The following is a 13892-nucleotide window of genomic DNA, read 5'->3' as shown; positions in this document are numbered from 1 at the left end:
AAGTCCCTCATTAGTGGGGATCTGGTTGTCTATGGTATGGGCTTTTTGGCGGGAAACGGGAACGGGACAGTTGCTTTCTTCATTGAATAATCTAAATAATTAATACGAAGTGGTGTTTTGTGGTTAATGATCGCATTAAGTTAGTCGGAAGACATTCGCGAGTGTTATTATATCGGAGTATTCAAAAAACAAAGTGTATCTGCCTATTTTCGCTTCGTGGCAGGAAGCCACTTCATAACTCGAAAGTTTATGCGACTTTTGAGTTAAGTAATTCGTTTGGGGTTCGGAGTAGGAGTCTACTCCGAGGGTGGGGGCTTAGGTTTCATCATCATCATCACCTTTCATCATTTTATTAATCATCAAGAAAAAAATACGTAAGACATGGCTGTATGGGCATAGTTCCCTTTGCCTTACCCTTCGGGGAAAACCAAAACAAAAAAAATATCTATGGTATGAATTTAGAAAGGATAATGAACGGGACGGAAGGAAGATTTAAAAAAATAAGATGCATAGATTATTCGATTGGGTACGCACGGTGTCACATAAAAGAAATAAAGAACAATTATTATTAAATATACTTACCTCATAATTCTAGAATTAAGATTTATTAATTAATTAATTAATAATAATAATAAACGTTTATTGCATGAATTAATTTCTAAAAAAACCTTAAATATGTATGGGATATACCTAGGTATATTTAAGGTTTTTCCCATACATATTTAAGTTTTTTTTTTTCAGTAACATAAAATATACCTACACTGGGCTGCAAAACTAAATACTAGGTACAGTTTTAAATAAATTATTATCTAAATTATATGTAAGTACAAGTTAGAGATTTAAATGCTATTACTATTCGAGTTGGAAGGTCAGATTGGTAGTCTCTTCTGTAAAAGACCGGATCTGACAAATCTTCAGGTTAGGAGCGGACCCTGTGAAAACGTGATCATAGAAACAATAGGAACACAAGGCTAATAACCAAGCGCCATTTTATCACTCGCGTTGTTTTGACTAGCGAAGTGTCACAATGCTGTCAAAAGACCTCGTGTCGTATGATGTTGAGGATATTTCAGATCGTATCACTTCACTACTTACGTCATGCCGCCCCCGCGTGGTACGCATTGGTCTCAGAGACCAATCGCCAAAGACTGCGGGCCCAGCAGTCCAAGGCGTTGCGTATCATCGCGGACGCGCCGAGATTTGTCCGCAACGAGGTTATTCGGAGGGACCTTAAAGTCGAGACCTTGGATGACTACATCTCCAAGCTCTCGACCAGGATGTTCGCGCGCGCGGACGAGTCAGATTTCGTGCACCTACGGAATCTGGCTCCATACCACGCGCGCCCACCCGACTGGAAAGCGTATCCTCGCGAGCTAGTAGAGGTGGAGGAGCTCGACGAGGATGCGGTCCCAGCACTGGATTGACCCAGTCCGCCGGCTTGAGGGCAGCCGTCACTATCGACGGCTTCGACCTCGCCGGCGGCAACACCGGATTTGACACAGGGCTTACGGAGGGGCGAATTTCGCCCGCCGTAGCCCGACCCCGTGCCCCGCCCGTATTCGCGGGCGGCGAAAGCGCCAACACCAAGGGGGCACTGCCCCGAAGGTGTCCCCCCGTCGCGGGCTGCGCCCGCGACGTGACGACATCCACAGCAGTTACTTACGTCAGTCAACAATTTACTTCAAAATTAAGAAGTATCTTGATTTAATATCTACTGTCATAAAAAAGTAAATTAAACTACAAAAAGATAATAACATCAAATCGTCCATTACCGTTTTGCGCCAGCTTCCTCCTGCAATTAGACTCACGTGCAACTCACGCGCACAGTCACGTGACCCCTAGCGTCAAGCAGTAAGTACCCACGCTGGGAAGTGTGCAACCGTTAAGTAATTGCGCCAGCGCAAGGGCCAGCCAGTGTCCGGCAGCGGTGTGATTAGTACATTACAATTATAGTGGTTCATCCTTTGCAGGGCGAGCAGGGGCCTTATTTTCCCTCGCCTTCAACTAGCGTGCGAAAATATACCTGTTTCATCTTGCAAGAGTGAGATGCAGTCGAAGGCGACCAATTCAAAAATTAAGCCCCAAGAAGGTTTATATCAGTTGCAAAACTGTAACAATAAACATAATATCAATCGCAATGTCATTAATTAATAGTAATAAATAAATAATAATTAGCCTGAATTAGATAATTAAATGCAGTTTCATACTCCACCATAGATGAATATTTATTTTATTTATTTTTTCTAATTATAATAATTGGCAGACATTAACTAAAAGCTAAATTAGCTATTAATAGGTATATAGTAATTTAGCAAAATAGTATTTAAATATGGTAGATCTACTATTCTAGAATATTTACAAAAATAAATTACAGAGTTATCTGCTTTCTTGTACACACAGCAACAAAAAAACTGACCAAAAGCGGAATTTGTCGAAAAAAATAAAAAGTCGGGAATATCTCGAAAACGGTGACACTTTTACTGAGGTCATTTTTTTTATCGAGTAGGGCACACCTCAATCTTCCTTACATTTCAGTCTGTCGTGCTCTTTACGGGACACCCTGTATATGTCGTGGCCAGATCTTAGAATAGATCTTTTCATGATGTGTTTGATCATTTCATTTCATATTAAAATTATTTTACAAAAACTTACTTTTACTGTTTATAAAATTTAAAAATATATATGTTTATTTATAAATATATATATAATAAAATTTAATGATTTTAAAATTAAAATTTATTATATATAATTTATAAATTTATTATAAAATATATTATTTATTATATTTTTTTATCATCACCAGCCAATTAACGTCCCCACTGCTGGGGCACGGGCCTTCCCTATGGATGGATATCATATAAATAATAAAGATCTGGCCACGACGTATATATATATAAATATATATATAATAAATCATTATATATAAAATTTTAAAATTATAAATAAACATATATAATTTTAAAATTTTATAACAGTACAAGTAAGTAAGTCTTAGTAAAATAAAATCGCAAATGTCATTGAAAAATTGAAATATTCCTTTTTTGATGAATAGCTTTGATGTGGCCTTTTTAGCAGGGCTATCCACCCTACCTACAACTTTGTTACTCGATCCCTCTTAGTGCAATAAAATGTTGCCTGCGATAGAACTCCTTCAATCTTGTACATAATTGTTGATAATCATAGAGGTTGATTGTGCCCTCGCATCTCGTACAGCAGACCATAACACCACCCATCTCTCTCAGTCTCACCGAATCTCGTACAGTTGGTAACCCTGCCGTAAAAATAACATACCCCGGACACTTCATACAAATAACCTCGTTGTACACAGACACCATACATTGACGTTATCGTACACGCGCATCTATGTGTGTGACGTCTGACGCCATACAATTCAAGTTAAACTATGTTCGAGGGGGTGAGGTAAACCTAGCTCAGACGCTGGTGAGGGGCGGAAAGTTGCCTTTCTATACGTAGTAATTTTCTTTATTTTATGGCTATAAGGAGTCTATTCATTCGTTTATTCATTGCTGTAATTCTATTACTACTTAGTAAAGCATCCTGCGCTACGGCTCGCCTTAAACTTACGTCTAGCAAACTTCAGTGATTAGAATAAATAGCTGGGATCGCTTTAACAACTTAAATACTTCGGCGTACCAATTAGCTGAGAACTGGCCGCTGCTATTCACTCCACCAGAGCCACAATAATTGCAGAACAGCTGGTAATTTACGAGAATAATGACGTCACTACTGCAGGACGGTAGAGAATTGAATTATTATACTTGCTTAATAATCGGTTGCGTGAATCATGTTATTTGCAAAGGATAAGACAGATGTTCAAAGTCAAAAATAAGGTAACGTAATGATTATTGTTTTAAATATAAATACGCATCTATTGTTTTTTAGCTAATTTGTTTCCTTTTAATCCCCCTAATCAGATAATCCTTACAAAACATAGCTTTGTTAGCCCCCAGATGTATGTGGAAAACACCAAACCAAAATAGGGCGGCCCAAAGGTACCTGGCGACACTCGACACTAAAAACTCGGCATGTCATGCGAGCAAGCTATAGACGCTGCATAAAATAGCAAAAAATAAAAAATCTGCTGTCGAGCCCCACATATCAGCAAGGGAATAGGATTTCTTGAAAGTCTTGTGTCATTTTACAGTGGGTACTACCAACCTGCACTGGAATAGTGGTCGAGTACACTCCATACCCCTCCGGTTGATTGAAGGGAAGCCTGTCCCCAGCAGATATTGACTATTTAATTTTATATTATATTATATACATACATTTAATGTGGTACCCTTCAGTACCCAAAAAACTTGATGTTTGCCAAGGCGGATAAAAGCAATGTAATGAAAAGTAAATATATATTTCGCGATGTAACTCGATGCAGCGAAATAAAAGGGCTGACCCTCAGATATTTGTTTAGGGCACTCCAAACAAGAGGCTTAATTGAGCCACCCGACACGATTTTATCTGCCTTATTTCCCTCTTATTCATTATCAATTATCGTTTACTTAATAAACGCAATTTAGAAATTGCTTTCCGTGTACATGTGCGAATGAATTTTTGATGAAGATGTGAAAGCGGTTGATTGCTTTCAAGAACCTGCAAAGAAGCAATTAAGTAGGTAAATTAGTTTTGATGAGGTCCACTTAGAAAGTAAGTTAGCATAGGTTGAAGGGGTTATGAGTACGATTATGGTGGGGTAACGTCGGGATGTATCACTCCGTCTTTTGCACACCGATCTGGAGCCGTATTTTTGAATCATTCGATTTCAATTTGCGTGCGAAAGTATTATAGGTACCCATTTGACGCACATCAGATTTTTTTTTATTTTTTTTGTACCTTGCTTGCTGTGTTATTGTTTATTTAATATTGTGTGTTAGATTTAAGATAGTTTACGTTTGTTTACTGGGGTTGTGACTCTATACCATACTTTTTTTCAGGCTATTTAATTTATAATTCATACTAATAAATCAATAACTAGCATGGAAATTGCTGCACCGACAAGAGCGTAGCTCTTAATTTGATGATGATGACTAATAAATAATAATTTGCAAGATGAGACAGGTATACAGGATGACAACGTAAAAAACTTTGAGGAAAGACACATCAAGTGGAATATTCCATCGCAAAAGTATATAATTGTAAATAATTTAAAAATAGGTCAGAATCATCCCCCTCAGTATTCGTTACGACTTACACCCTGTATGTATATGTTCACACGTGAGTTGGGGACGAACGATTGAAAAATACACCAGCCCTGTTTGCCTGTAGAGCAGGAAACATTACGGTCTCAAATTATTTATCGATCAGAAACCAGTGAAGTGTAGTTAGTTATTGTTAAAGCAAAAAAAATAAGTAGCACTACCTCTCATTTTGGGAAGTCTGTGTATGTCCTTTTTAACCTCAACGCTACGCTAGTAGTGTTATAAGTTTTATGTCTTAGTCAGGCTGTATGTGAGAGGGTATGGATGATGGGTATGCGCCATCGGAGCTCCGATTTCGATGCGGTTTTTTGTCACAATAGGGTATTTGGTCACTATGGTCACCGCTAGGGAATTCAGTCCCGACCCGAAATCGCAAATTCGAGATACCGCGGGTTTGGAAATATCAATCCCGCGAGATCGCGAAATTTTCGGGATCTCGTCTAGTTCATAAAAAAATGTAAAGTAAGGATTGCTGAAAATGATGAAAACTGCTTGTTTGTGTTAGTGATATTTTATTCTTCAATATATGTACTTTATTGCACTTAACAACTAGTTACACCACAAACATGAAATGGACGTTTACAAGGGAGGACCTATTTCTAAAAGAGATCGTTTCCAGCCAACCCAGAGGTAGTTTAAGAATATCTGCGGGAGAATGAAATACATTATAATAATTATATCTACATATAAAACCGTTTAAAAATAATAATAACTATAAGCTAAGAATATTACTAACTAAATAATTAACTTTTCTTTGCATAATGAAAACAAAAAGTATAACTCAAGGAGATTCGCCCAATCCCGTCAATCACGAATGGAATCTCGTCATATTATGCTTCGGGATAGATCCCGAAAAATTAGACAATTTTCTTTTTTCAGCGCTTATCGCTATCGGCCCACTGGTACGAGTACAAACATAGGTAATACGACGCGGTGAGCTGTTGAGGTTGGTCCACCTCACCCACACGAGAAATTCAAAAATTCAAATTCAAATTCAAAATTCAAAAATATCTTTATTCAGTAGGTAACATAGTTACACTTTGAATCGTCAATTTTACATAACGAACGTCTCATCCGCCTAAAACTACTGCAGCTTCTCACAACCTGTATAGCCGGGGAAAAGAAGCTGCAAGAAAAACCTCGGCACAGGGCCCTAGACGTTCTTTAAAAAAATAAAAATAAACATAAAACATAAAATATTGGTATACAATTGAGTAATTTAGCTGCCTAATATCAGTTCTCAGACAGTTAATCCCATGCATTCATATCTTCTAAATAATCACTAACTTTATAATAACCTTTTTTGTAAAGTTTTTGTTTAACTACTGTCTTAAAACAGTTGAAAGGCAAATTCTGAATGTCAATGGGAATCTTATTGTAAAAACGTATACATTGCCCCTTAAAAGATTTAGTAATCTTATGTAATCGACTGACTTGTAAAGCAAGTTTATTTTTGTTCCTGGTATTAACAATGTGCCGATCGCTATTTTTTGCAAATAATCCTATATGTTTTTTTACATATATTAAGTTTTCAAAGATATATTGTGATGCCAAAGTTAAAATATTAATTTCTTTAAATTTATTTCTAAGTGACATCTTGGGTCCCAATTTGTAAATCGCCCGAATGGCTCGCTTTTGCAGAACAAAAATGCTGTTCATATCTGCAGCATGACCCCACAGCAAGATGCCGTACGACATTAGACTGTGGAAGTAGGCAAAATAAACTAATCGCGCGGTTTCTACATCGGTTATTAAACGAATTTTTTTGACCGCGAATGCTGCTGAGCTGAGCCTTTTGGACAACTTATCAATATGAGGACTCCATTGCAACTTAGCGTCCAAAGTAATTCCCAAAAATACAGCAGTATCCGTGAGGTCCAATTCCTTATTTTTTACAATAATAGAATCGAGGGGCCTACTAACATTCGATAACGTAAAATAAACATATTTTGTTTTATTTTCATTAAGTAGCAGGTTGTTTACAGTAAACCAATCCACTACCTCTGAAATGGCGTTGTTTACATCGTCAAAGGAATCTTGTCGTCTCTTTACTTTAAAAAGTAAGGAGGTATCATCTGCAAACAGCACCACCTCATGTTTTACAAGACTAGGTAGGTCGTTTATGTAAACTAGGAATAGAAATGGACCTAGAATTGAGCCCTGCGGGACGCCTATAGTGACGTTAGATCCACACGATCTGGAGCCATGCACATCAACCCTCTGAACGCGGCCACTAAGGTATGACTCCAAAAGAGCGATGGCATTATCAGTTATTCCATAGTGACGAAGTTTCGCGATCAAGATATCATGACAAACGCAATCGAAGGCTTTGGAAAGGTCACAAAAGACACCAATAGCATCTTTGGACTCCTCCCAAGCCTGAAAAACATGATTTATTAACTCAACACCAGCATCGGTTGTTGAGCGACCCTTTGTGAAACCAAATTGTTTATTAGACATTAAATTGTTTAAATTGAAATGTTGAAGTAATTGCAGTAATAAAATTTTTAGAGAGAAGAAGAAAATGCCAAGTGTGGTTACAGGTTGTCCCCTGATGAGCTCTGCCCACCCTCCGATGACGGATGCTATCCGAGGTCCATTCCATTCCATGTTGTCTGTTTGCTCTCATTTCAGCAGATAAGTTAAATATAAAAGAGCTTTCTAAATAATGAAACAGCATTTAAAACATCGAGACAAAGCCGAAGTTCGTCATAAAACACGAAGCAATAAAGATCTGGAAGCATAAAATCAACAAAAACGTAAATTGGAGCGTACAGAGCGTCAAGTGAAGTTGCCAAGTTACATAGAAGTTGTTTGTCCCATCGTGATGCAAAAAGTTGTCCCTCCGCGCCCAACTCGGGGCCGCCTACAAGGTATTAGTGTCTCCTCAACAACTGTCAACAAGTCTATAAGTATACATTTATTCGCCTGACCTGTCTCTTGGTAGAGCACTATTAGATACATCTTTCAAACACGCACCGACAAAATTTCTGCCGACGAAGTTGAAGAAAGAGTAAATGAGTAAATGGGTAAATGAGTAAATTAGTAAATAAAATTTTCGAATCAGACGCAAGTACATCGACGTCCAATTTCATAATACGGTCACACGGTGATATAAAATAGGTATACTTACCAACGAATATAAATTATTCCCTCGCGATTATGGACTAAGCTAAGACCCATCGGGGGGTGAAATAAATGTAGCTCAGCCGCTGGTGCCGAGCGAAGAGTTACATAGTTTTATTCCTTATTCTATGATACTATTAAGGTGTTAAGTCTTTGACAGTACCTAACACTAACGCCTGCGATAATAGTAACATTGAGACGCGAGACGCGGCAGATGTGCTTGCTATAACTTTATTGACAGGCGCCGTGCTACATTATAACTTCCCCCTGCCCTTTCTGCCTACCCGAATAAAGATTAAGGGCTCCATCTCACTAGAACACCATGGCCACGCAACCACAGGTGCGCCACCAACAAAATGTATGCATTTGTATGAAACGCTACCTCACCTCGTGTCTTGTTGGTTGTACAATTTATGATATTTATTGCATTCCTGATGTTTTTACAGAGGTCTTAAAAGTAGAGGAAAGTGCGAACAGAAACCCTGTAAGGGCACAACAACAACTTAAAATTATACACAATGAATACAGAAAACCAAGAATAAAAAACAATACGTACATTTACAATAATCGGCATCTAAAAGATTCGTTAAAAATCTCCTGGAAAGTATAGAATGATTTTTCAATTACTTAAGTATTTTAACGACATTTTGAAGACATATATTTTGTCTATTTCAGTTATGAATTTAGGTAATTTATTGTATATTCTAACGGACATACAGTGAGGGCCGGAGTCTACAAATTTTAAATGGTAAGGGAGTTTGGTATGGGGACAAACAACAACAGCAGAGAGTTTTTATTTATAAAACTGCATACATTTTGTTGGTGGCGCCACCGTGGTACCAAGATATGGGTCTTATATCGAGTGTGATGTAGGTACTTCATCTCCCAACTTATTTCAAGAATATTTCCGTAAACTACAAAATGCACTCGTACATTTTGCAAACAAAACTGAAACTTTAGAAATGTCTCGAGAAACGACGCTTTCAGCACTCGGACAGTTTGTGGCAAAATTACTTACGTTCAAGAAGTAACTGTAGAGAAGTGTAGATAAGTGCCGAGAAGTCCCGACGTCTCGAAAGGACAAACGTGCTATGCAACAACTAGCGATTCATTTATAAAGTGTAATTAAACCTGTGCAAGACAGAAGAGGAGGGGAGGAGAGAAGTAAAGCGCGGGAGGGGCAGGGGTTGTTAATCCGGGTAATAAAGAAAAATACCCGGGAAGCGTTGGCTAATTGTTATAAACTGGGAAAACATGCAAATTGGACGAGCAGCGGACTTCCGCCGCCTTTTAATTCAAAAGTTATCTCGTTGCGTCGCACCTGTGACACACCGAGCTCCGGGGTTGTAAGGGTTGCAACTTGCCCCGTGGCTCAGGCGGACGTCTTGAATATTGAGCGGCTCGATCACATTGTCTTGTTTTGTTGCTTCAAACTTCAACTTAGATTCAAGTTTGGGCTGGATGAAGCGATGAGAAACTAGATACAACTCAAAATACAGTACAACTCATTTTTTAAATTGGAAGTAGGAATGAACCCTCATGTATGACATTCGTTTTCATATAATAAAGTACAAAAATTTGCTCCCTCAATATAATAATAATTATAAATTAATACGAAACTTAATGAACACCATATAGTACAACTTTCTGCTCCTTTAACGTAGTTATTACAAGCGACAAGGAACAAGCGTCAAAACAGCCATCAATAGCCGCTAATAGCTCGCCTATCGTTTTTGACACAACATACATACATACATAAAACGCAAAGGGATTGTGTCCTCTAACATGATGGACTAATGTTATGGGCGATAGGCTGATCCCTTATCACCATAAGGTTCATCATATCCAGCTTACGACATCGTATCAACAGTGGCTGCAAGTCGTCTTTGATTACTTGTGGCTCTGCCCACCCCATTAGGGATTGCGGGCGTGAGTTTATGTATCACGCCTATTTCCAGCAGGGTAAGCAGAGACTATGGAATTCCATTTGCCACAACACAACAAAAAATTACATTTTGATCAATAAATTGTTAAGAGACGCTCCTCTACCCTTGATCCATCCAAATAGCCAAGTAATGCCATCTGCAACAACAATAGTCACGGTCACGTCATAATCTACTCTCGATGGCATGTCATGTTTTACCAGTCCAGTACCTCCATTTGCCACCAGGATCAGAACCCCGATACCGACCCCGCCGGCGAGGTCGACGATTTCCCTCATTCAGCGCTTATCACTATCGACCCACTAGAGTCGATTAATCCTTTCTAATATTCTTCCTCTGAGACGACGCCCTACACCTGTGTTATCTTAAACGTTGTACCGGGCGAGAGCCTTCAGCGCTGCCCATTTGTCCGGCCAAGTAGTTAATACCATCTGCGGCAAATCTACAATAAGTCACGTCATAAAAAAAAATGCCACCAGGTCTGCATTTTCGGCTTCATTAAACTCAATGACTGAATAAGGCCTAAAACACGGGGAAAATCTAGTTCCAGTGAACGGGCACAGAGTAATGACAGTAACATTTACTACTCTTCACGTTACATAAACGTTGCACTCTACTCTACCATCATATATATCTAGATCATATCTTAACGACGCGGTTTTGTCACGCACTACGTTCTATTCATAGTAGCTACAGCATATAATAAGATAGATATAGACCCACAAAGACAGGAGACGTCTGCAAGTCACATCTTAGCAATTCATCTAAAAACAATATTGCAATTTGACATTTATGTAAGTACGCATATAAAAGTAAGTGCGCAATGCAAACAACTGGCAAATAGCAATACTTAATGCTTTTTTAGATGAATTGCTTAGATGTGCCTTTTAAACTTGTTGTTCTCTTGTGGTTGCTCTTTTATACATTTTATACTTTATTCATTATATTATGTATTTATTTTATTTTTATTTTATTTATTTATAAAGTACAACCACATCACATATATTAAAACATTTTACATTTATAAGGTTACGGTATTGTGACTAATATATATGACAATTGACAACATTTCATTTTTACTAAGGTGCCTTAAATCAAAAACCATTTCGAGATATTTCTATGATTTACACAAAACACATTTTTTCAGATTTTTTAATTCAGTAATAATAGAAATATATTGAAAAATCCACGAGGTCAGAAGAGGAAGGCATAATAAGTTCAGACCTTTACATAAAAATTATAAAAAAAGTAAATGTCATACATAACATGACACTTTGTTTGCGACTTGTTTTAAATACGCATGCAAAGGTACATTACATTATACTGCCTTCATTCTATCAATGGCAGAATCCAATTTTCAAAAAATATTTTTTGTAACTTCTAGTGGAAAAATCTTGAAACGAAAAAATACGTGTCTTCTATTTAAACAAGTACTTTCGAAATAGCACAAAAAAACCACGGCTTAAAAATTTGAAATGTTGTCAATTACGGTGTACATAACTTATACAATTAAGGGTACTTAAGTATGTTTAAATAATAATGTACCCGAGCAATGACAAATTACGTTAAATCTGTAAATTTTTTTGAGGATCTTTGCCTTTGTACTGCGATCAGATCTAGGATGTAAAGAAAGGTCAGGTCAAGAGTACTATAAACCGGTGAGCAAGCATGAAGTCTTTGATGACAGTGGAAGAAGCGAAAATGGTGTCTTATTTTGTCAAATTTATTTTATTCTTATTCTTCTCTGCTTGCCCCAACGGGAAATAGGCTTGATGTGTGTGTGTGTATAAAAAATTATATTCTTTATTTCACAAACTTTTAGTTACATGGTGGCCCAGACCTCCCATTAAGTAATCCTAGGATAAGTACTTGTGGCGGGAATGTCTTTCAATTCCCAAGGGATAGGTACAGTTTGTGAGTTAAAAAGTAATAACAAGTATGACTTCTATAAAGAAAACACATAATTAAGTAGGTGTAATCTAAAGATTTTCAAAGTAAAATGTATGTGTCTCCACCTAACTCCAGTCCATGGAGCGACCATGTATCACACTATATGGGTCACCACATATCACACCTTGATCCTACAATAATCATCTAAAATTCAAACTTGAGATTCAACTCAAATCTCAGAGTGGCCATTGCCAATATCCTTGCCACTTTCGAGTGTCCTTAAAAACGTTGATGTATACTTAATATGTTATTAAATAAAATACCCGTCGACCTCCAATATTAGTAAATATGCAATTCATAGTAATCTATCTATAAAAAAGATAGTGTTAATCAAAATGCGAATATGGCTAAAGGCAAGGTCAGCCTACATCTTACACAATTAAGTTTGTTCTAGTTAATAGAGACGATCAATCAATTCGCAACAACAAACACTTCAGGACCCGATGCCGATCCCTCTGGCGGCGTGGTAGACGTTCATTCAGTGGTAATAATAACCCTGACACCAGGGTTGATGAGGTTGGTAATGTACCTCTCAATCCACACGATAGAAGAAGATTCAGTGGTTATCGCTATCGACTATCGAGCCACCAGGGTCGATTAATTCTTTCAAATACAGTCCTCTCAGACGACGCCCTGACCCGAGGTTCTTTACTAAACGTCAAAATAAAAAATTACTATGGGATTTGTATGGAAATGTACACCGTTGCAAACGTGGTATTAAATAAATTAAATAGAAAAAAGACAATGTTTTTCAACTAACATTACAGTATAATTATAACCATTTCATAATTTATTTTTGACCTAAGTACCCAATTATAAGCAGCTGAACATGTTAATTTTATAGGCTATAATTCACAGCATAAAAGAAAAGTTTTAATATAAAACCAGTGTGTAACCACCCTAATCGCGATATTCATAGAGAGAGATGGCTGCTTTATTATGCGCTTATTTATTTTTAACGCAATAACTTCAAGTTATCCGGCAACTTCCGTAAATAATCCTTACATAAGGCTTCAGGTGCGCGTAAGACAAGGTGGACTGGGGGAGTTACATTGAGTGTGTTGGGTGCCCATTGACAGTACTATTATAGGCGATACACATAAATAGTTATATACTTCCCACTGCTGGGCACAGGCCTCCCCTCAATCAACCGACTTTACTTTGTGACTGTTCTTTGTTTGGCTCGGACATTACAAGCTGAATCACCTGGTTGTCCGAAATAGTAAGATGATTCCGTGAAGCCATAGGTCCGGGGCTACTAGGCCAAATGCCTCCACCAACCCGCACTGGAGCAGCGTGGTGGAGTACGCTCCCCTCCGGTTGATAGAGTGGATACTTGTAAAATAGACTTATTTTACAATTCCTCTTATGTAACAGAATATGTATCCTGTGAGATAATATCTATACCTATCGACTTACTAAGAAATTGGTTTCTTTTATCGCGCAAACCCCAATAGCGACACGATACACAATATAGCGAGTACATCTTGCTTATTGGCCTCCGTGATCCAGTAGTTGAGCGTTGGGTTCAAGATCAGGAGGTCCCGGATTCGAATTCCGGTGGGGACATAGACTAGTTCGTCCCCACCGGTAGTAGTAAACATGAAATCATTTCCGAATTTGAAAATCTTCAATTTAGGCCCGTGTTGAATATGAA

Source organism: Pectinophora gossypiella, chromosome 17, assembly GCF_024362695.1.
Source record: "Pectinophora gossypiella chromosome 17, ilPecGoss1.1, whole genome shotgun sequence".
NCBI classification, from domain to species: domain Eukaryota; kingdom Metazoa; phylum Arthropoda; class Insecta; order Lepidoptera; family Gelechiidae; genus Pectinophora; species Pectinophora gossypiella.
This window is presented reverse-complemented; position numbering follows the sequence as displayed.